This window comes from Anas platyrhynchos, chromosome 1, assembly GCF_047663525.1.
Source record: "Anas platyrhynchos isolate ZD024472 breed Pekin duck chromosome 1, IASCAAS_PekinDuck_T2T, whole genome shotgun sequence".
Taxonomy (NCBI): Eukaryota; Metazoa; Chordata; class Aves; order Anseriformes; family Anatidae; genus Anas; species Anas platyrhynchos.
In genome coordinates this window covers 105996729-106021301 of record NC_092587.1, presented here as the reverse complement: position 1 = coordinate 106021301, position 24573 = coordinate 105996729, and the positions used below count along the sequence as shown (strand labels likewise).

The 24573-nt window shown below is 34.2% G+C and overlaps 1 protein-coding gene across 4 annotated transcripts in view; it reads right to left on the bottom strand.

The window, feature by feature from the left end:
- NCAM2 (neural cell adhesion molecule 2) overlaps positions 1 to 24573 on the bottom strand; it is a 291019-nt gene that overhangs the window by 233535 nt on the left and 32911 nt on the right. The window lies entirely within an intron of this gene.

Sequence of the window (24573 nt, the reverse complement as noted above, 5' to 3'; positions counted from 1 at the left end):
ACAAATACAGGATCCAGAGTCTGCGCAGGACTTTGAAGGGGAACACTGGCACAGGGGAGCCTCTGCAAGTGTTCATCTCTACTCTCTGGTGACTAGTGATAGGACCTAATAAAAGGTGGGGAAGGGGAAGTGGTAGGTGGGGGGTGTCTTTGAATGAAGACGTCTGTCCTCCCAAATCACCACTGTATGTACTGAGGTCCTGCTTTCCAGGATGAGCCTGAGCATCACTCACTGATGGGAATTAGAGAATAATTGCTTTATCCTGCTTCCATGCAGCCTCTGTTTGTTTTCTTCCTCTTTCTTTTCCCTTTAAATAAAAATTCCCCTTCTCCTTTCTTTTTCTCTCCTTTCCATCATACTCTCTTCTCCCCCTTTCTTTGAGGAAGGGGAGCGAGAGAGCAGCCGTACTAGAGTTTAGCTGCTCTGCAGGGTAAAAACACCACAATTAGTTAGGCTGCAGCATTTGAATCTATGTTTTACCAAGAGTGAATCAGATGTTACTGGTTATTTTGTTCACCACCACCTGCACTCCAGTCAAGATTTCAAATTGCATGCAGGAAGTTTGTTCTTATATGAACCTAGACATGAGCTCAATATGGTAATCTGAAAATAGTAAAATGAAACTAAGGAGATAAAAGGGGGAAAATGATGTAATTTTCCTTCTACTCTTTTCGATTTGAATTCGTTTAAAAGAGTTTTGTTGCTGTTTGTTTTAAACTCCTTGTTAAGTTTAGCATTATCATAACAACCAGGCAAGGTACATTTTTAGGAGAAAAAAATAAAAGTAGGCCAAGATAAAACAAGTCCTTAATCTCAATGATCATCTCCTTCTACCTCTCTCCCCCGCACCATTAGCAATTGAAGATAAACTGTTCAGTAAAGCCTTTCTCCATAAATATAACTGAGATTTAATCAACATGATGTAATTATCATTACCGGTCTAAGTACAAATTCAAGTATATAAGAATTCTCCAGATTCTTCTATTTCCTTTCTTAACTGACATTAGTCACCCCCTCTTAACAACTAACTCTCTTCAAGCCTGTGTAGATCTGTTTGTCCATTGTTCTCCCTGAGCAGTGTTTTGTTCAAGCTCATGAAATCCAATTTCAGTTCTGCTAACCAGAGCATGGAGAGCATCCTTCCCCTCTCATCCCCTGCCCCTATTCTGGAGAGGGTTGTAGATAAAAGCATTCTAGTGTTATCTTATGGACCTCAAATACAACGCAATACCTTGAGTGGCTTCCCTGGATTGCTGGTACCCATTCCAAAGCAATTTCTGGAGGTCTTCACACATCTTCAAATTGTAAAAATCTCATTTTGTCATGAAACAATTTCCAAGTTGCAAACCCCTTCTTTGTGTGGGTCTATTACTAGAATGCAAACCTAAAGAAGCTAATCTAAAAATAATTATAACTCCTATGCTAACAAAATGTTAATGAATCAGATTAATCTAAATGTGCACCTCTTAAAACTTCAGGAATCAAGCTACATTCTGACTTGCATAATTCAATGTTGATGATTTTTAGGTAAGTTTCATACTGGAGTGAAGAAAAAACTGCATAGCACTCACATTTTAAAGTTTAGTGACAAAATCAATGTTTTAATTCTTAAGAAAATAGTCAAAACTTTAAAATGGCAACTAGAAGATAGTGACCAATTTGATAACATTTAAAAAGGATGCTCAGAAAACCATAAGCATAGAACTGTGGAAAATCCAGTCCTTTAAGATTGCCCACCTTAGATGTCCATAAATGATTAAGCTCTACTCATTAATCTTCAAAAGCTTATAATTAGGTTGCATTTTGTTCTGTACTGATATGAATTGAAGCATTAACAAGTTTCAGTAGATAAAACTTAATTATTTTCCCATTCCTGCTACAAATAATTTTTATGACTTCTGAATGAGCCACAATAATATTAGTTCATTTATAATGAACAAACACCTTTTCAGATCAGTTGCAAGATCTGCAGATAATTTTTCAAAATGTTTCAGAACATTCAGAATGTTCACAAAAATTAGCCTACTTAAGCACTCTTTTTAAATGTAAAGGAACTAAATTGTGACTTGCTTCTCCAGGAAAATAACATTAGAAGAAATAAATCCTACAATAGAGTAATTTAATGCATATTAGGACATCTCCTTGATGCTTGTGCTAGAGCTGAATAAAGACAGAGGTGTATAATCACAACTGATCCACAAAGATCTGGAAAATATACCTTCTGCAAAACTACACAGGACAGTCTATAAACAAAGTCTGTCAATAAGGTAAAGTTTTTCAGGTAAACTGAGTCCAATTTGCAATTTAGTTCTCATGAAATATTGCTTTTGCCTAATGGCAAAAAACTCCTAATGGCAGCAGAGTTTTACATCATCATACCGTTAGGGAAAAAAAAGTCTGCAGATACTGGTTTTAATAATTAAAATGTTTTAAGTAGATTTTTTTTATATTATAAATTGAGGGAACAACTATGACTACTTTTTCAAAAGTCTTCATTGCAAGCACTTAAGTACTTTTAAAAATCTTTTAACATGAAAATTGCATAGGAAGTAAACAAGGGAAGTACAAAATAAGCTTAATGGGAATACATTTTATCATTGTTCACATAAACAGACAGAACTGATAACAAAGTAGGAAACATTGTGTAAAAACCATATTTTATCCTTTGTACATGCCCTATATTGCTTCTTTGTTTTATAAACCTAACCTTAACCAATCATATAATAAAAGCTACCTAGATCTGTAAATAATAGACCAATACTTAAGCATTTATACAAAGAACCCAAGAATAATCAGTAAGTAAGACTCTGAAGTCCTCCTTTACTAGGTGCCTCTACAACAAACAGAAAAAAAAAGAAAAAAAAAGGAAAAAGAAAGGAAAGTATTTCCTTTTGAAAACACGTGTTCCTGGGAAACTACCTTCAGCCCTTTTTGGTTTTTATTTCAAATTCTTATTGTCACAACACCCTCACATTCTCATTTCCCTCATTCATATGCCAGGGAAAGTTGTATACCACAATCACCTATGTCACCTATATTTTTTGTGATGCTCTGGTGATTAGCACAGCTTGAAGACAAAGGGTTAAAATAAGAAGGCTAATCCTCTTAGGCTGCCTGTACAGGCAATACAAGAAGGATCTAAATACAAGAAGGATACTAAAAGGGAATGAAAAATATGAGGCCAATACATGCTCCTATCTGTTTTAACTGAAGATATGCCTTTTAACATCTTAAAATTTAACTTTGTGAGATTAGGGTCAGCCGTTGTACAAGCAGCTGTCTCCAGATGCCTTCTTCTAATCAGACCCAAGCTGGAGGGCTAATGAACTAGTGCAGATAATCCCAAACGAAAGACAGGTAAATTCATTCTCTCTGCAGATGTCTAAAGGCAGAATGTTAAAACATTAAAACTGTTCTTTTATAATAAATTAGAGTTGAACAGCAATTTCCTAGGTTAAAAAAATAAAATAAAATAAAATAGAGGCAATACACTTGCAGCAAGAATGTTAACTTTTGATGTTAACTTCTTAATTTTTAATAGCTTGTGTTCATTCAAAATTAAAATTATGTTCATTCAAAATTGTTCATAACAAATTACTAGTGCTCTTTTTTTTTTTTTCCCCAAAAATATTTCTTTAAGAAGCTCCACGAATGAAATAATGCTGAATAATGAAAAGGAATATAGTCTCGTTCTCATGAATGACAATATCAAGTTACCATTAGTCGTAACAGAAGTTCAATGTAAGAATCCCATTGGATGCAAATACAGAGACATGCCTAAATACAAAAAGGAAGTAGAAAATCCTTAGAAATTCAGACTTAGTGCAAAGATGGAGGACATTTTATATATGGTAACATATGTTATGTATATACAATATATATTTAAAAGACACTTAATTTATAGGGTAATATAATGATCTAGAATGAAAATATTGCCATATTCAGGTGCCACAGTTACACTGAAGATGCTTTTACCTTTATGGAAGAAAGGCATTGTATCTCTACAGCCACCAGTTACTGAAGCAAGCAAAAAATCTAACTTATGTCTGTCCTTCCTATCCTCCTTCTCACAGGGCTGTGACAGCAGGTTCAGAATAAAGAAGCCTTTTTTACATTTTTAAGTTATTCAAGTTCAAGTTATTCTGTTCTCAGTCCCAAGGTCAATACACAGAAATAAGACATGGACTCAAGCTAGAGTGAAAACATTACATACTCAGAAATAAGCAGATTCTGACCTAGGAATACATTACAGGTATATTACTGTGAAACTAAGATGTAGTATATAAAATCAAGTGTATACTTCTATTAAAAGGGCCAAAAAGATTTAACAAAAAATTGTTGGGGTACAATATAGCAATCAAAAAGTTTAAATTCTCAATGTACACTTCTCAGTGAATATAAATGAGTGAGTTTTCATTATTTGCTTACAGAAATGTATGTAGAGACTGGTTTGAAGAGTTAATGTTTAAAAATGATAAAATCAGATTATGTGATGAAGTCTGGAATAATTTACTTTCTGGAAGGTATAAAACTTCAGAGTTAGGAATAAGCTCTGAACACACAGGATAGAAGCAACTATGAAAGAGACAGAAGAATTAAATCTGGTCATAGGGGAGTTAGGGGAAAACAACAAAAGAGTTAAAATACATTTCTAATTCTATTATTCAACACTACTATGAGAATAAAAGCAATCAGCAGCAAGTAAGCAAGACTTACAGATGGAAGAGTAAGCAATACATTTGAATTCTTTACTCATTTTTCATGTTGATGCATATTCCTTGTTTGTAAGCAAACAAGTAACATTTTTTTTTTATATTCTTTTATCTCCTACAGCAGTATCTTCTTAAAACTTCATGATGTGATGATAATGACCCTAGCTAAATGCCTCCCATTTAGGTTTATTTGTTCTGAAACCATCAACAATTTTATGTATACATAAAAAGCCAAGAAGAATATTTTTTGTAAGTTACTGGGTTAAAACCGTAAAAGAGGAAATGGGAGAGCCACCCTGCATTATCACAGGAAATTTCCTGATTGATGCAACTGTTATCATAAACTAGCTAAGCTCTGTTTCATCTCCCACCCTCACTTCAATATTTTCACCAAAAGCCTATTTTAGAATCTGACTTGGTTGGCAATTAGCACTCCCCGCTTTATTTACCAGCCAAATTAATTATTGGGAACAGAGAAGCTTTTTATTAAAATGTCTTCCCTTCTGTTATAGGAAGAAATCCTATTTAAACAACATTAATCTTCTTGAGATAAAAAAAAAACTAAATGGTTATCAAGCTAAGCAGGCTAGGGTGGGTATGTGAGGACCCTGCTGCTACTACGTATGTTGGTTGTGAATTAGTCAAGAAGGTCTAAAAGCTGAAAGGTTGTTTCTTGTTTTTCTCCTTTTTCCTTTACTGAACTACAGTTGAATGCTGAATGAACTGGAATGTATTTTCATCCTTTAGTGTAAAGTAGACCTCTTCAAGCTGATGTATGTTGCAAGTTGTCACATCAGCTCTGTAAGAGGGTCTCTTACTGAGTACCTACAGCAGCACTCCGTCTTCAGAATCTACAAGAAGAAAACGTCTATGGAAGACAAGGACATGCAAATATATGATGTTACCTCAGCAAGCAACCCGTAACACAGGGGCTATGTGAAGTAGCATCTCTAGGTTTAATCATCAAGAGTAAAAACAGTGTCAGCAGAGGGAAAGAGCACTGTTCGGTAAACAGGTGTTTGCACTAAAATGCATAGGAAATATTGTAACAGTATCAAAAGAAGAAATTATATCATGGGAAGGTGCCTTCTGTTCAGCTGCCTCTAAAATGTTAGTTAAGAACCCTTTACAGATGTATATTGGGTAGAAATGTCTAACACTTTTTCTTGAGAAAGTCTATTCCCATGACACAACCAGTAACTGAGAGCAAGCACTGATGTAGCTATGGAAGGTTTCCTGATTTTTCTGAAGACATGTAGGAATATTACTGCATACTACATGGCAAAGAGAGGAATCACTACCTTGAATATATTCACAACAGAAAGAAAAAGTCTTAGACACGATGTACACCATGAAACTAATGTAATGTAGGAATAAATTTCAAAATGATCTTTAGTAATGGGATGGGGTGAGAGGGACACATGGACACACAGTAAAACAGTTTGATTAACAACAGCAAACAGATGCAGACAGGGGAGGTCATGCTTAAATAACTTTCTGAAGCTCTCTGAAAATATAACTTTTGTGAAAAACTAAGAAAATTCGGTGAACATAGCATAGTTGGATTTTCAAGGAGCACTTGACAAGGTTTCTCGTAATGCACTCGCAGCCAAGCTATGAACCATGCAACAGAAACTGAAATAGGCTACTAAACATGAAGTTGTTTTAACGAGTCAGGGAAAGGTGCAGAGTGATAAATCCCAGCAATTTTAAGTTTTCAAAAACCACTTGTTCACAAATGTGTAAGTAACTTAGTCCTGATCCCACATAAAAAGTGACTTTATAAAACTAGTATTTGTAATATTCAGTATTAATAAGTATTACTAGTATATCCAGTAATATTAATGAGTCTAATAGCCCTGACGATAGACTGCAAAAATTAAAGTAGAATTCAAGTGAAAATAGGAAATAATGATTCAGAGCAATGTATTTCTAATATTGAACCTAACTGTTGGGAAATATATTTAGACGTACACTGAAGAAAACGTGACACCAGCTACAGCCCTCTGAGTGAGGGATGCTGTAATACTCCTATTCAAACAGACACATTTGAGAAATTTCCATAAGGAAGCCGGCCATGTGATATGGTTAGTTTATTTTATGTACACCGCTGACAGCTCTGACAGTCCAAACTTTGAATCCATTTTCCTCCTCTGCCAGATGCAAAGGATAAGCCAAGTAGATTGATGAGATCAACAAGCTAGAACATACAGTTTCTCCTTAAAACACAGTCTATATCACAGAAAACTAAAGGTATTAATTTATTTTTTTTCCTAATATTGCTATTATACCATGAGTTCTGCAAGGTCAGAGACAGTATAAAACAAATCAATTTAGAAATACTTGGCTTTTCATATCAGGCTCTGTAATGAAGGCTCTTCGTGACAGGAAAAACTATTTATCATAGATAAGAATAAAACATAGGAAAAATAAAACATTGAGTTAGGGGACAAAAAGTGAGTTTAAAAGTCTCATAGAGGTAAATAAAGGGAAGGATTCATAATACAAGTACAGCAGAGGTTTATGGAGTTAAGAGTAAGTTTGATTTGCCAAACCAATGTTTTCCAGTTTCTTAAATCATTTTTTCCTTAAGATCTGAATCATTGCTAACCAAACTGATAAACACATTCTCTAGTAGTGTTAATATACCCTTTACTCTCCATTTGTGATCAAGACTGAACTTTACAGGCATGAAAAGTTAGTAAGAAGAATGATGCTACTCAGGTCAAGAACATGTCTGCTCCTTATGTCTCCAAATTGAAAAACAGTGTTAACTAGACTGGTATATATGGAAATATCTCTATAGAAAAAGCAGTCAGCAGAATCATAGAATCATTTAGGTATGGAAAAAAAAACACTAAGATCATCAAATCCAACCATTAACCTACAGCCAATTTGATGGCCAAATCTATCACTAAACCATGCCCCTAAGCAGCACATCCATACCTCTTCTGAAAACCTCCAGGTACAGTGACTCAACCACTACTCTGGGCAGCCAGTTCCAATGCCTAAAAACCCTTTCAGTGAAGAAATTTTTCCTAATATACAATCTAGACCTTCCCTGGCACAACTTGAAGCTGTTTCCTCTTGTCCTGCTGCTTTAAAGAAATGACCAATCCCCAACCTTGCTACAACCAACCTTATGTGCTATAGTACTACATAGTGGAAAAAATAAAAGCAAGAACAATTGTAGCATCAGAAGGAGTTCATGACTGGACATGTCCTCCCTCACCTTAGTAATACTCTGCAGTTCTTAGTAATACTCTGCAGTTATGCTCAGTTAAAACTCCTATTGAAACAAAACATCAATTGTACAGGGAAAGACTATTTTTAGTTCATCATTTGGTCTTAGTAATGTTGTCACAATAGGAAAAGGACAAAAACAACTCAAAGATAAAATGCATAACATAACAGCCTATGCTGACGCCAACTCCATCTTTACAGCATCAGAGAAAAGAATGGACATGTACTCAGAAGCACAGAGCAGCTGTGGCTGTGGATAGCACCTCTGGTCCAATCCCCTGCTCAAAGCAGGGTCAGCCAGAGCAGGCTGGGGTTTGAGTATCGACAGAAACGGAGGATACAAAGCTTCTCTGGGCAACCTTGTCTGCTGCTAAGCCACATTCACAGTAAAAAGTTTGCTTGAAGTTATTTATTTGCTTGGTTTCTCTGCAGAAAACTATTATTACTTTAGCCATTCAGACTCACAAATGTGCTCAGAGTACAGTATATATACACATTTGAAATACGGGCTTTCTGAATAAAGCTTGATATATAAGTCTTTTCATGTACAACTGCAGGTTTAGCATAGAGAGAAGCTATTTCTTCTAAGAAAAATAAAAACCAACTCACGATAGCCTTTCATAGCATAATCACTCTAACATTGTACTTTAATTAAATATTTGCCAGCTCTTTCCAAGATCTTTGGAGATTAAAGAACATGCCTTTCTGTAACTATATTTATATATTTAATTATATAAAGACATAAATATGGAGAAGCAATTCTAGATTAAGCATATTACATTTTATATTAACCTACCAATCACCTCTCATGGTAATATTAGGTACTTAAAACTAATTCAAAGTGTTCAATATTAATACTAATTTTTATTTTTCTTTTAATATCATCCAACATTCAGAAAAAATATATGTAGCAATGCCCTTGCAGAGGTTTACACCTATGAACAATTTAACTAGTATAAAACAAACTATAAGTCAAATATCAGTGAAGCATCAATCTTGAGAACTATACTTTTTTTTTTCCTCATGACCAGTCAACAAAATTGATAGTTAGATATTTTAACCTACAAATTATATAAATAAAATGCTTTCTAGTTTTAGTCATTCATTAATAATGGTGATTTTTTTAACAGCATATCTAATCTTAACAGAAAATCAATCTTCTCTTTCAGACTTCTATAAAGTTTTTATCTATCACTAGGAATGAGATTTATCATTTTCCTAAGAATTTTATCCTTGCTCAGACTTTGATCTTTGAAACTCTTCCACATGTTTAAGCTTTCTTGACATTATATATTATTTATCCAAAGTGAAAAATATTCTGCTTTTTGTTGGTAAAGTGCATTTATTTTCCAATTAGCATCTGTGAACATTCCTTAGTTATGAAGAGAATAATGTTATTTGATTCTGTGAAAAACTTTTATCTAAATAAATGTGGATAACAAAAAAAAAAAACAACAGGGAGAGGGGTGTGTGTGAGAGAGAATCTGCTGTTCCTTTTATTTTAATAGAAAACTTTCACAAGATCATTAGGATTTCTTAAAAGTGTAAAGAAAGGATTAATAATAATAATAACATTCATTAGAAGTTCATTAAAAACAGAAAAGGCAATGGGTTTCTTCACACCCCTTCACTCAGCATATATTATAAGTCACAGATAAATGAGTTTACAAGCTCTGAATTAAAAGTCCTTTAAATAAAAAAAAAAAAAAAGAAGAAAGTGCCTACACCTCATTACTTCATGAAGGAACTTTATTCCTCCTTATTTCATCATTGTAAGGCACAACACTGTCACTTCCACTGCATATGTATTCTTTATGTCTACCTGCTGTTCTCATGCAGTGTCAATGTCTAATAAGATTAGGTCTATAAAAATATTCTGATACTATATTATTGTAAATCCATGAGGAAAAATATGATTTAAATATGTCCTTGAGTGAAGATCAAAATGATTTTACATGTGAAAAATATACTTATGCCTTACTGCAAAAATCTTTGAAAAAGGTCAGATCTTCAGACTGCAATCCACTACATGCACAGCAAGCAATAAAATCTCTCATGTGTTTGTGTTTTTTGTTTGTTTGTTTGTTTTTGTTGTTGTTGTTGTTGTTGTTTTGTTTTGTTTTCCCAGCTGATCCACTGTAAATTAAGTTACATAAACATTATTTTCACATTTGTTCAGCTAGCAAGGACATCATTACTTTCAAGTACTACTAAAACTTATTTAATCTACCCAAAACAGCTATAAGTACTTTTGATTATTTTAGAAAAAGAGAAGGTTGTGTTATTTGAGGTAATACTTACTCTATCTGCCAGCCTTTTTAGCATCCTTTGTCTTTATCTAAGGTTAACAGTAGAAGCTCTACATATGGACAATCCTGTACAGACTGAAGAAATTTAAGGATATTTATACAAATAAAAAAGCAACAAATATACACAGAAAACTCAACAGCTTCCAAATAATAATAGAAGAGTAATCCTTCTCCCAAATGCAAACCTAATAAATAGCAATGTTGCAGATGCTGTTTTAACACTTAGAAGTTCAAGACTCATATCAGAGAATTAGCTTCTCTCAATTCCAAAGTACATCTAGCAAACTTTCTATTTAATCTTTCTATTTAATGTTCAAGTACAGATAGATCTAGAAGTTAACTAACTTCACTGCAGAAGGAAAGTGATTTAGTACAAGCACTGTACAAGAGAGAAGTCTCAGAAAGCTCTAAATACAATTGGATGTAGATACCAAACAACTGCTACTGGACATTACTACCAGATAGTGAAAAAAACCTTTCCAAAAGAAATGAAGTCTTCCATATTAAGTACAGTTCAAAAAGAACTCTGAAACCATATAATGAGAACAAAGTAGTATAACTCTTAGCTATCAACCTCCACTCACAGAAGTCATCTGTGCTAGCATCCTCGATTTGTGTGATGCACTTGGCAACACTTTCAGAATATGACTGATTTTTTCATTGACCAACCACAGGTAAGGTACAACTCTGCACATAAATACATGCCTACATCCAGCATATACCTGGCCAGTTATGGAATAAAAGTTCAGCAAGGTAACCAAAGCTTTACTGCAGGAACTTTTGTGCTCATTTCTACCCTCTACCACTAAAACTGCTTTGTTTATAGAAATATTGAGTATTAACCTTATGTTGGTGATTAATCTTCTTTAAAAATTGTTTATATATTGAAAGACTGTCAATATATATAGTGTTTTAGCATTTTAGCTATTCATCTGGAAGGGCTGTTCTCTGGGTTTGAAAAAAACAAGCAAGGTATAGCGAGGTATACAGCCTTCCCTACAATGCCCCAAAGTAATGTAGAAGCTTCCTAATCCATACCCAGAAAAAAAAAAAAAAAAGAAAAAAAAAAAAGTAAAAAATGCATTCCGGAAGACCTGATTATTCTTCACTTATTTTTCTTCTCTAGAGGGTTTACTTTCATTTCAGGAGCTTATTGATTTAAGGTTGAACTTGAATTGGCATGACAAACAAACTTGATACATTGACAGTTAAGAAACTTCAAATACAGCTGCAGAGTTGGAAAACATCTAATAAAACCAAGTTAATAGGGAATTATACAAGGAATTCTGTGGCTTCAAGAGCTCAACTCAATTTTTCAGTTTTAGGTTTGCTGAAGACAGAAGTACCTGTTCTGAACTTAAGATTTCAGAAACATGGAAAATACTTTTCACATTAGGGTTATTTTCATGCATACTGTACCAGTCGTAGAAGATCTGATGAAACGCATTGCTTTAAGTATTGTAAACCACTTGCATATAGCACAAGTAGCACATTTTGCTATCAGAAGAAAATCATGCAGACCTAAGATGATCAGTTTAAATCCTAAAAAAGGATCTACAGTATGTTTAATGGTGATTACTCAGACTTGCAGATCTGGGCTACTGCCTACAAAAACATTACCACTAGAAAATTTTAATACTCAGAATTGTAAAAATATAACTATGTATATAACATATATAGCATGTATATTACAAAAATATACATAGTTCTAGAAAACCACTAGACATAAGCAACTTCAATTTAACAGGACATATATGGTGTGGGATGTATGCTATTAGCATTCTATTTGTTTCTCTACTCTGTAACCATATGATGTTCACACCTTATAACGGAATTGAACAACCTGGCTTGTATAGTATTAGATGACTGTATTTCTAGAATAAAAAAAAAAAAGGACAGGTAGTAGGTATCAATTCATGACTGAGCTACATGTCAATCCTTTCATGCTGAGGATATACTACATGAAAACAGACATATCACAGAATTTCTAGGTTGGAAGAGACCTCAAGATCATCGAGTCCAACCTCTATGATCTTGTGACATACATCAGAGTAAAGAGATTAAAGGCTTTTTTTTTTTTTTTTTCAATTTTATCATGACCCATCTTATACCAAAAAAAGTACAGAAAAAATAGATAAACATAACTTGAGATGGACTCCCACTCGTTTAAAAAAGCACAATCAGCTACCAAGTCTTGTGTAGCCGTAAAATGCCTTCTGATGCAATTTGAAAATATTAAAAGCCTGTTTTATCAAACCATATATTGTCTGAGCTACACATTCACATTTGTAAAGATCTCCTAGGAAAAAAGAAAAAGAATGTAGAATCTTGTATTTTGTATTATCTTTTGCATCAAAAGCTTTTATTTCAAAGATGGAGGAATGCAATTTGTACATATATAATGTATATGACTAGTAAATACAAGACATAACAATACTATAGAATGTATATATTTAAAAAAATATATGGTTAGAAAGGTCCACAAAACATGCATTTCCACCCAAAATGGAATTTAAGAGAAAAAGCAGTATAATTCTGCACATCCAGCTGGCTTATGAAATTTTACGTGGGTAGTTTATAAAACATCCTAGCTGAGCAACATATATTTAATCTTCACTTTACATTGAAAGTATTAATAAAAACACTAGGAAAATGTTATAAAAACGTGTTTACATGTTTGCCTAAAAGACATATATTGCAAGTTCTTTAGTTCTTACAATATTAATTAGCTATTTAAGATGTTTATACTTATGGCCTTCAACCACATAATCTATATTATACTATTCAAATCACTTTCCTACTTCATTCAGGTTGCTGTTATTATACCCTAGAAACCCACTGCATACAGAGGATAACACCAGAATAAAGAAAATGCATTGACTTTACTACAGTATCTTTCAGTTGTCTCCAAGTTGCATGAGCCAAAATTGATGTTTCATCCTAAACCGACACAATAACCAATTGAAATTCCTTATTTCACAGTCACTCAGTTGTGATAAATGTTTAAAATAGAACAGTTCAGTTGGAAGGGAAGGTCAAATATCATCTAGTCCAATTGCCTGACCTCTTCAAGAGCTAGCCAAAAGTTAAAGCATGTGAACAACGGCATTGCCCAAACGTTTCTTTCACAAATGCAAATAACTAATAGTTCTGGAGTATTACAACTTCATTACAGCAATGGAAAAACACTTTGGAAACAGGAAGAAAAATAATAATAATAATGAGCTTTTAACAACTATTCCAGCATAAGAACAAGGAAGCAGGACAAAAGCAAAACAAAACAACAAAAGCCCTAATACTGAAAGGATCTCCAAAAGGGAAGCAGAAGCTATTATTATTTAGAGATACCCCACAGTAGGCATATCTTCATACTGGTGACAGTTTGTAAGCATGAAAAACTTGCAAAACCGCAACACAAAAATAAAAGCCAAGAAGCGCCAGCAGTCAGACAAGTCATCAGGCCTCTAACAGTCATCCTCCTTCCAAAATACAACTCTGAAGGGAACTGATGCACAACCTAGAGACAGCTCCAAGTCTGGTAGGATGTGACCAGATATTCACACATAAATTGATGCCTTCAGGGGCACCAGTATCCATTCTTCACACAGGAGGAACATGCAACAAGAACAATGACTTGCTTTTCCACCTTTTCAAAGTATCACCTCTGTGAACCACATTAGAGCTTACAATCGTTGTTTTTAAAATGGACAACTAAATCCGACTGTCATTTCTGTCCTGAGGTGGCTATGAGTAAAACAATGTGTTGCTGAAAACACATCAGACCTGGCCCTCGCCCAATACATTTAGCTTTGAATTATTCTAGCCTGAACTAAGTACATCTAAATTATCACTACATCTGAATGACAATAATATCGAACACTAACAAAGAACTCATGTTCAGTAAAAACAGCCAGATGAACTCAATTTGAGAACATCTACCTCAATGTCAGCACCATTACTTTTCATCATCGACTCATTAATTGTGCACATTAATGCACACAATCTGGAAGTAGGACATGAACTAGGGTTTAAGACAGTCTTATGCAGTCAAACATCCTAATTACCAGACTTCAGTCATAGGCTCTCTCAGTAAAGCATAAGCTTGTAAGGACTATCAGAAAAGTAGAAGTGTCCTTCCCACGAACACTTTGTATGTAAATGAATGCACATGCTATATGTTGCTATGCATCCTGGTGTGTAGACATTTTTCCCCAAAATGGGAAATATGGATTTTAATCCCTTCATTTAACGGACAGATTTTTTATACTGCTCTCCCCTCTCACTTTTCTGAAGTAATTTTAACTGGTAAAATCAGAACTGAAAAAAATTGTCAAACCAACAGTAATACTTTTTTTTTTTTTTTTTTTAAACTAATGTTACTTAAAAGTTGAAATCAAAAATCAAAATAAGTAGTGATAGATTATGCAAAGTTTCAACAAGAAATAAGTGCCCATGTTCAGAATAGATCTGAAGTTTACAGAAGTAAAAACAAACTTCAGCTTCCATTATCCTTAAACACTGAGAAAAGGGGGAATAAAAAAAAAAAAAAAAAAAAGAAAAGAAAAGAAAAGCAAGTATTTTAGTTTAAAAGAGAAGAGAAAGATGGTGTACTTCAGTAATAATAAAATAAAAATCAAGAGATTATATATATTAATGTAGTTGTAAATCTGGATAAACATGTACCTATCTCAATGTTTCTTATCTCAATATAAGTATATTTTTAAACTAAAAACGGAGATTTTAAAGTAAGAAAGATGAATATACGAACAGTAACCGCAGGAGTCTGCTGTTATATGGCTGAAGCATATGAAAAATTGCAGAAAATTGCATTTACTTCTCCTCAGAAGAAGGGGAAACTGGATGGAAAAAAAAATCTGGAAAATGAATGCAGTGAAATTCACATTCATTAAAAACTTGGTGTATTTATACCACCAAGTTCTTTATAAACATTTAAATTCTGTGGTATCCCCCCAGAGACTTTCCAATACTAGGAAATAATTTTCATTGTATGTGACTTAGACTTGCCTCTTTCTTTCTGTTCAGCACAATTTCCTTGGAACAGAAACAGCATTTAAAATCATTTCATAATTATCATTAGAATTACAAAAAGAAAATTTAAAAGCAGGTGTTCTATAAAGCAAGAAAATCTCACTTTCATGGAAAAACTCTATGTCATTAAGTGGCATAGAAATTACGAAAAAGGAGCAAAAAGAATCTGAAAGTAAATTAGGAACGTGCATCAGAGTTCCTACATAATTACTGAAGTGTTTCCTTGAGCTCTGCAATGAAAGACAGGAACTCTCAGGCAGATTTCTACCCTCTACCACCAAAAATCTTTTGTTTATAGAAATATCGAGTATTAACCTTATGCTGCTGATTTATCTTCTTTGACAACCGCTTATGTATTAAGGACTATAAATACCGTGTGTTTTAGCATTTCAGCTATTCGTCTGGAAGGTCTGTTCTGTGGGATCTGATAAACCAAGTGCAGTATGGAGCCTTCCCTACAATGCCCCAAAGTAATGTAGAAGCTTCCTGATCCATCTCCAGAAAAAGACAGTAAAAAACACATTACAGAAGACCTGATTATTCTTCTTTTTCTTCTCTAGAGGGTTCTGTTTTCTAAGTGTTCCCTTCCTCATTTTTTTTCCTCCAAAATAACCAGAAGATATGGTTGTACCACAGGGAATGAGTTTTATTGAATGTATATACAATATATACATATATATATACAAAAAAATATATACAAAACGTGTTTTCCTCTTCTTATAGATGTGCCCCACTCCTGCTTCCATCTTTAGACTAAAAGTCCTCTGAACAAATGTGATGTTCTGTGAATGAATGTTTGTTTCTTTTTTAATAAACATTTTCTCTCTTGTTGGTTTTCAGTTAGGATACCACCATTCAGACAGAAGACACTACTGTGCTTTCCTGGCACCTAATGATGCATATAGTAGAAAGATATTCAAGATTTACAGTGTTTATGCTAGAATTTGATTCTGTCAACAGATTATCTAAATTTAACAGAAAAATTAAACATTCGTCATCAGCATCTTACTTGAAATATTAACATTTTTTTTAGGTAAAAGTTTCTACTGTCCAAGTCATCTCAGTATTTTTCAGTGTACTTGCTGATGGCAACAGATTTAGAGCTGATATCGTACCACTGTTAATTCCATATATGCTATTCAAATTAATTAATCATAGCTGTAATAATGTACAGATCTTTTTCTCCTCTAAAATTTCCGTGTTTCCTGAACAGTTCATGCTCTGTCTTCTATTTCCTACTATTCTCTATCAATTTATGCAAGTTATCTGCAGCTGCAATATAGGACAGATCTGGATCAAAGCTCTGGATGCTCATCCAGCCATATCTCTCATCAGAAAACCAAGAAATGCATCATCTTTGCCCTGTCAAAAGATACATGTCATCATTTCCATTCTCAGATGTGTTTTTCAAAACAGCTATTTATCAATGAAGAATTTTGCATCAAATACCACATGGCATGTACAGCAACTAGTACAATTTCATGCAATATGGAGTAGTGTCAGAACTATTTATTAGTGTCATAAACCATTCAAAAACATTAAAGAACTAAGAAAATATATTTTTCTTCTGCTTATATAACTAAATTCTCAAATTAAATTACTACAGTTAGTTTAATGCTATCAGTTTTTATTTATTGTAGATAGAAAACACAGTGCTGCTACTTTTATGATTAGACACAGCTGGTTGGAAAATAATGAAGAGGATAAGCCTTCCATCTTGAATGGGTAGACTGGTAACAAGTGGGTAATTGTGGCAGCTCTGATTCATATCTGCAGTCCAATCAAGAACACTGACAGCAGCCCTCTAGGGAACACAACTCCAAGTGATGATATTACCATAAATCAAACTACTAGTCAGATGTGTTTAATTTTTAAACTCTTCTTAACATACAGGGTAATTTTTTAAATATTACTCACAATTTGCTATTTCTTTTTCTCTCTCTCTCTCTTTTTTTTTTTTTTTTTTTTTTTTTGATTGTGACTCTATGTACTGGTTTTGTCTGGAACAGAGTTAATTTTCTTATTACAGCCCATATGGTGCTGTGTTTTGAATCTGTAACCAGAACAGTGTTGATAACACACCAATGTTTTAGCTATTGCTGACCAGTGCTTACACAGAGCCAAGGATTTCTCTGTTTCTCAAGCTGCCCTGCCTGTGAGGAGGCTGGGGGTGCACCAGGAGCTGGCAGAGTACACAGCCAGGACAGCTGGACCAGCTGGCCACAGGGATGTCCCACACCATGTGGCGTCATGCTCAGCAATAAAAGCTGGGGTAAAGAAGAAGGAAGGGGTGGACATTTGGAGTGATGGCCTTTGTCTTCCCAAGGAACAATCCCGCGTGCTGAGCCCTGCTTTCTGGGAAGCAGCTGACACCTGCCTGCCAGTGGGACACAGTGGATTAATTCCTTCTTCTGCCTTGCTTACACACGTCTTTTGCTTTACCTAGTGAACTGCCTTTATCCCAACCCACCAGATCTCACACTTTTACTTTTCCAATTCTCTCCCCCATCCCACTGAAGGGGAGTGAACAAGAGGCTCTGTGGGGCTCTGCTGCCAACTGGGGTTAAACCACAGAACTTCAGCAACAGAAAATAAACTTCAGGGTTCATTACTTTTTTACATGATTTTGTTCCTTACCAGTGCAATTTAATTTCATTAAAATAATTTAATGAATCCTAACAAAAAAAAAAAAAAAAAAAAAAAAAAAAAAAAAAAACTTACTCACTGTGACAGAGTTACCAGTGACTACACAGAAATGTTAAAAAAATTACCCTCGGGAAAAAGCCAGAATAGGTCATGCAGTCAAGCCATGATAATAGTAATGGTAAAATACCTTCTAGTCTATTCCTAATTCAGTAGATCATGGAGACAGCAGATACAAAACATCACCATATCTGGACAACTTACACTGAGAACATTTATAAGAAATTATAAAGGAGTTCTGACAGTTAATACTGGTTTTTAACATAAATTGTGATACTGGAAAGTCACATAGGATGGCAGAACACTAACATTTGAAAAAATAATTAGAGCCATCAACCAGATATTTCCAAAGCAAAACAATGAACACAGAACTCTGATAAAAAATACACTAAACTGATAGTAATTGGAAGATTAATATGATCTCATTTAATTTTTTATTTGGAGGATTAATTAAAGCAATTTAGCCTTTTGTAGGATGTCTGCATGATTAATACAATAGATCAAGTGAGAAGCTAAAATAATTCATAGTTAGTTCCTTAACAAAAATTATGATAGCTTTTTTCAGTTCTATTCTGTAAGTTATTCGACTCTAGTGGGAATTCTCATAGGATAGTCGGTGAGTGGGCAAATTTCTGGATCGGTCACAAACATATTAATTGTAATCCTTACAACAATTTAAAATTAGTAAGACTACCACTAATCTCCAAGATTTAAGAGAGTGCTGAGCTCTTCAATGATTTCTCCTCAGTCTTTCATTTTATTTTAATATTATGATTAAGAAGCTATTATGCAAGAACAATGCAAAATGTCATCAGGCTGTAATCCTCAAAAACAAAATTCAGATTTCTAATGTATCAGATTTTTAATGTAACTCTGAAAATGCTAGAATTTTCTTTCGATTTCTAAGGCTTATATTTTGTTATTCATTTTGGTAGCCTCTTTCATAAAGGTATCAAAACCAACAGCTACTTTCAAAGTCATGACTTATTTTCCTTTTTTTTTTTTTATTTATTCATATTACCTGATATTACAAATAATTTTAAGTTCACAACTACCTACTGTATTTCTAGAACAATTTACTACTCTATTAATTTAAACACATTTTTCCTCTACAAACTAAAACACTATACTGTGAATGAGAATAATGCGATTATTAATCATGAATCAATTCATACCTTTTACTTAATTTCAGTTTTACACTCTGTACAAAACCCATGAAGATCTATGAAAAAACAACCATTCTTTCAACCCATATTTCTCAAACATGCTGTTATTTATAAGTATATTCTTTCTTTTCAATTTGAAGCACAGTGGTTTGTAATTTAGCTTGTGTTCTCTTTTAAATTGAACTGGTATTCAGAAATCCTCAGTACTCCCAAGGTTTACTAAGTTTGGACTTATTGTCTATAAACAATTTGAAATGGGTCTGGGGAACAACAAAGAAGGTGATAATCTCCCTCCATCATTCTCGTTTCATAATCCTTTCCCCCTCCCCCCAGTAAGAGTTACCCTTGATTTTTTTTATTAGCTGCTGCTAAGGCACAACAACCTAGACACAATATTGATATTTATACTGAGGCTCTTACGTCACTGAATTATAACACTGATCCCATTTCTGCAGATAAAACACCTAGGGAAAAAAATGTTTAGTGTGAGACTACAGTCATACAAGAATTGTCATTATGTATAGCTTAACTGGCAAGAACTACATAATTTGAGAAGTATTGATTGGATGGGCAGGCATATCATGCTTGTGCTTGTATTATATATATGCTTCTATCTGAATATTGATGTTATATTAACTAAGAGGGTAAAAATTTAAGAGATACAATGGAAAGGGTTCATGTTTAAAATTCACTTTCTACTTGATGAATTAACTATTTTATTATCTATTGAGTATAAGCCATTAGATTTTAAATTCTCTTTTTATCAAGATATCTTGAAGCAGATATTCATACTCTGAATCCATGATTTAAGAGACTAAGATTAATTTCAGAAACCTACTGAACATCATGAAAAATTAAAAAAAAAAACAGACAGAGCTCAAACAAAAAAAAAAAATACCTTTTCTTTAAAGCTTTCTAGTTACAGAATGTCTTGCTATGTGGACAGAAACAGTATACATGTATCTCTACCTGAATTTTAAGTAAACAGTAACAAGAATCAGCTGAACATCAGAATATAAACCACTAGGAATCGGCTTCCCCTCCTCCTCCTCCCCTGTTCTCTCTCTCCCATTTATGACCTATGAAGTCTGCAGTTTCTCTGAACAGAAAGAGCTATTAACAGCATCTTGTTTTTATCAGATGCATAAAAATCTGCCCTTCATCTTTTCCTTCTCCCCTTTCCACCTTTCTCAATTTCATCTGCAGAACAGAACAAAAGCAAGGGATGTTTTTCTTAATACCTTTATGTCCATCAATAAGCAGCGTCTGGACTTTACTTTTTGGCATTATGTTCAGACTTTACACCTTCAATAGTCTCCAAGGTGCATTATAAAGCACCTTTCATTCATGGAGTTGCAATGTCAAGTTTGCAGAAATTCTTCCCCCCCTCCCCCACACCCCAGTCTGAAATCACCCTCATTCAGCCCACAAGCAGATAATACAAGCAATTTCCTTATTTTCCTTATTTTCCCTTATTTGCTCAGGTAATTTGACATAGATCTTTTCTTCTGGAAAACCTTCGTTTTCTTTTATTACATTATTATTATTAAAAATATTCTTGATAAAGGAACTTCCACGTCTTCCTATGTAGATGGCTTTTCTAGTGGTTACACACTTTCAGAACACGACTTAAATGACAAATAAATAAGGCAGCAAAAAATTAAATCTTTAAAAGACGATGGCCATCTTGACTATCACTAACAATATGCTATTATGTATGAGACCAATTCCTCAACAGCCCAGAAATACCTGCCATTCAAGATTTTTTTCTTTGGGAATTACAGTGGTTGAGGTTGGAAGGGACTTTTGGAGGTCATCTGCTCCAACCTCCTTCCTCAAGCAGTGCCACCCACAGCAGGTTCCCCAGGTATTTGTTACTTTTTCTTTAATCTTTGTACTTATTTATTTTTTAACATAGCATTTTTATTTTTCCCCTTTAGTGTCACAAAGTATGATTGTGTACCTGTGAAAAGGTGATAGCTGCCTGGCCTTAAGAAATACATTATGCAGTCTCCCAGGCTTTCACTGGAGCCTGGGAAGCTGCCAGACCACAAACCCTGACCAATTTGTCTGTCCCAGCAAACTGAGCAACTATCAGAACAGCAAAATTGGAAGATTTTTCTCAGTTAAATCAATAGTCTCCCTGTTTCCAAAACAAATGGTCAAATTCTTTCATCAGATTTGTCACACAGCAGCCAACACATCTGACTTGTGCACTTGGCACAGCCAGTAAAATCACTGCCTAGGTAGTTATCCAAGGCATGAAATTCTTTGTTTGTAATTAAAACCTAAAACCAGGTTAATGCTCAGCCCTGCCACTATGCACTGAAGTGGTAAATTCCCCCAAAGAATTGTATTGTCTTTTGTGTCTCCAATCAGAAAATAATCTCTTCAATTACTCTAATAATCTTATCTGGCATGCAAAGATTAAGTTTTGATTCTTTTAAAGGAACAGAAAAGGGAAAGGATTACAATACTGACAAATAATTCTTAGCACAAAATAAAAAAATCACCTGGCGGGGAGGTGGGGGGTGCAGCTCTTTGTTTAGGTGACACTGCTTGGTATACTGAATCAAAATGAACAGACATTTTGATAGATCTGAGCTCAACCATACGATTTGCTATGAAAGGAATACACGTAACTGAAAATGTGTTCATACACATTATCATCTCCACTACCAGTGAGGTCTCCCAAGAATCTTCTGTCCTTCATGTATCTCTCTCTCTAGTCATGAGACACCTCAAATTGAAATAACATCCTGCTGAAAATCCATCTGAACAATTAATCTAAAATCCACACCTGCTACTGTACACACAGAAAAATCATCTCAACAGCGTGACAGCTCGGTTTTCAAGGAAACATTCATACTTATGAACATTTTTTGCTGATTTCAAAATAGTTGCCTGCTTTCTTCTCCTTTTTTTCCCCTAATATTTTAAATACATTCTTTGCTTCCTATTGAAATCAGTTAGCTTTTGTTTACTTAAGCTTGGTTATTTTTTTCATTTTTAGCTGTGTTTGTGAGTTGTGTGTGTGTGGCTGACAGCTTCACACTACTTCCCATAACTGAAGTTCCATAACCCCTGCAACATTATCCTTATTTTTGTGAAGGTTGCTAACGTAACATCAAAATTCATCATCATACCCTGAAACATCATTGGAAGCACGATTTGTGGGATAGTGTGACCATTATTCTTCAATACACAATGACTGGCCCAAGATAAACCTAGTAATTTAAACTATGAGATTATGATTATTTTCCAATAAAAATATATGTTTTCACATTACTTTTTTTAAATATAAGAAGAGTGATACCATTTCTACCACAAAGGAACACTTAAATTATGCTAAAGAAATGGTCGTTTCTAACACCAACAACCCATCCCAAACAGTTCACATGAAAAAACTTTTAAAAATACTGGGGAGAGTTTTAGTGGTAAGAAAGAAATATTATCTCTTACCAGCAACATTTTTCTCAGAGAAAAGATTTTTACAATAGAGAACTCTTTAAGGTACTGCAAGTCCAATTCTTCTCTCTCAGTGATAATGATTTCATAAAGTGTTTGTAGTCAATGAATGTTTGTAGTATTAACTAACTGCGTAGTGTTTTATGTAAAAATAACAGTTAATCTAAGACATCATAATAGCTCCAAATACTAGCTACAGCAAGCTAATCCAACATTTCTGTGCAGCATGGCAATTCTATCCACCCGTATAAAATATTAATCCAGAATCATTACTTTTTTGTAAAATGCTTGAAATGTTATTTTTTTAAAGTAACAAAAAATTACATCTCAAGAGCAGTTTTACTCATCAGATTAAATATCATTCACATTAACAATGGCAAAGATGGATTCGCATTTCTCTCAACCAACCTCATTTCTGACATAAAATGAAAGGACTTTAAAAACATTTATATTAGGTTTCTATTCTCTGTAATACATGTTTAATCAAAAATGCAATTTCTTTGTGAAGAAAAACTGGGATGCATCAGAATATGGACATAGGTGGCCTAAAACACTTCTCCAGAGATAACATTTGTCCAGCTGTGTTTGTTGGAGCATACAGAGCCAGCCTTAGCAGCAGGAAAGCTGGAATAATTCTGTATGGGAGGCATGGGGACTGGCCGTACCTGAGAAAAGAAGCTGGAGTGCTACTGAGACGTGATAGCTGATAGTCAAGAGAGACTCCTCCTGTGAGTGCCAGTCACGCATCTTCTGTCCTGATCTGTGGGCTTCCTTGCACATTACTAGGATCTTAGACACATCAGTGACTGCTGGAGTTCACCCATTTCTAAGACCATTCACTGCCCTTTGATGCTTATTCACATGGGTACGGCTGGCATTGCCAGGTGAAGCCCTGAGGGTGACTACAAGCTCTGAGCAGGTGGCTGAAGAACTTAGGGGCCCAGACAGCAGCCCCTAGTTCTGTGGCCAAGGGGAAAGGCTCAGAAAGGGATGAAAGTTTCCTCATATCTGCACACTACAAGATCCATCTAAAGAAAGGGGTTACCCCTACATTTACATACAGTTTTCCTCGTACTGTCAACCAATGATACCTGCAGTCTATTACTAATAGTTAAATTATCTAGAAAACAAACAAACTTCATTTAATATTAGCTGAAAATTTCTCATCAACATTCCAGATGGATGAGGCTAAATATTTAAGAGGGACCACATCACATTTAAAGTGTGACAGATTCAAGCAGCTGATTCAGGGAAGCCAAAAAAAAAAAGAAAAGATGTCACTTGATACGAATTAGACTACCACAAGAATTAGGACATCCATTTTCAACTTGCCTTGCATGTTCTTATATGGTCTCATAATGCCTCCTCCTCTTATAGAAACAGCTATGCAAGTTCTTTGCTCAGTCTAACATGTTCAGAAAGAAATAAAAGCTTTTCATTCCCATAGTCTAACATAGTAGTTATTAATATCAACATTCATACTAGTAAATAGACAAAACAGAAGTGTTCATCCCAAACAACAGAGACATGAATTGAGTCTTTTTCTTTTCCTTTTTTTTTCTTTTTTTTAAATAAAAATATACTGGAACATATTTCATAATAGAGCTCATGCAATAGCAAATTAGTTCAGAAGAAATTAAAAATCTGCCACAATTTTAATTTTAAAGAATATACTGTTCAGTATCTCAGCTCGCCAGAACCTGTGATCACTCTCACAGGTAAGGTGTGTCATCTAACTATATAAATCCTATAGATGCATTTTTAAATATGAGTCATCTCCCCAAAGAAGCATCAAAGGGAGTGCAAAATGCATTTGGTATATTTTAAGAACATTATTACAGCTGACATTGAATAGCAACACAAAATTAAAAAGTAATGAACTTTCTGAATTTCACATCTTAGTGTTAGCTGGAGTAAAAAGCT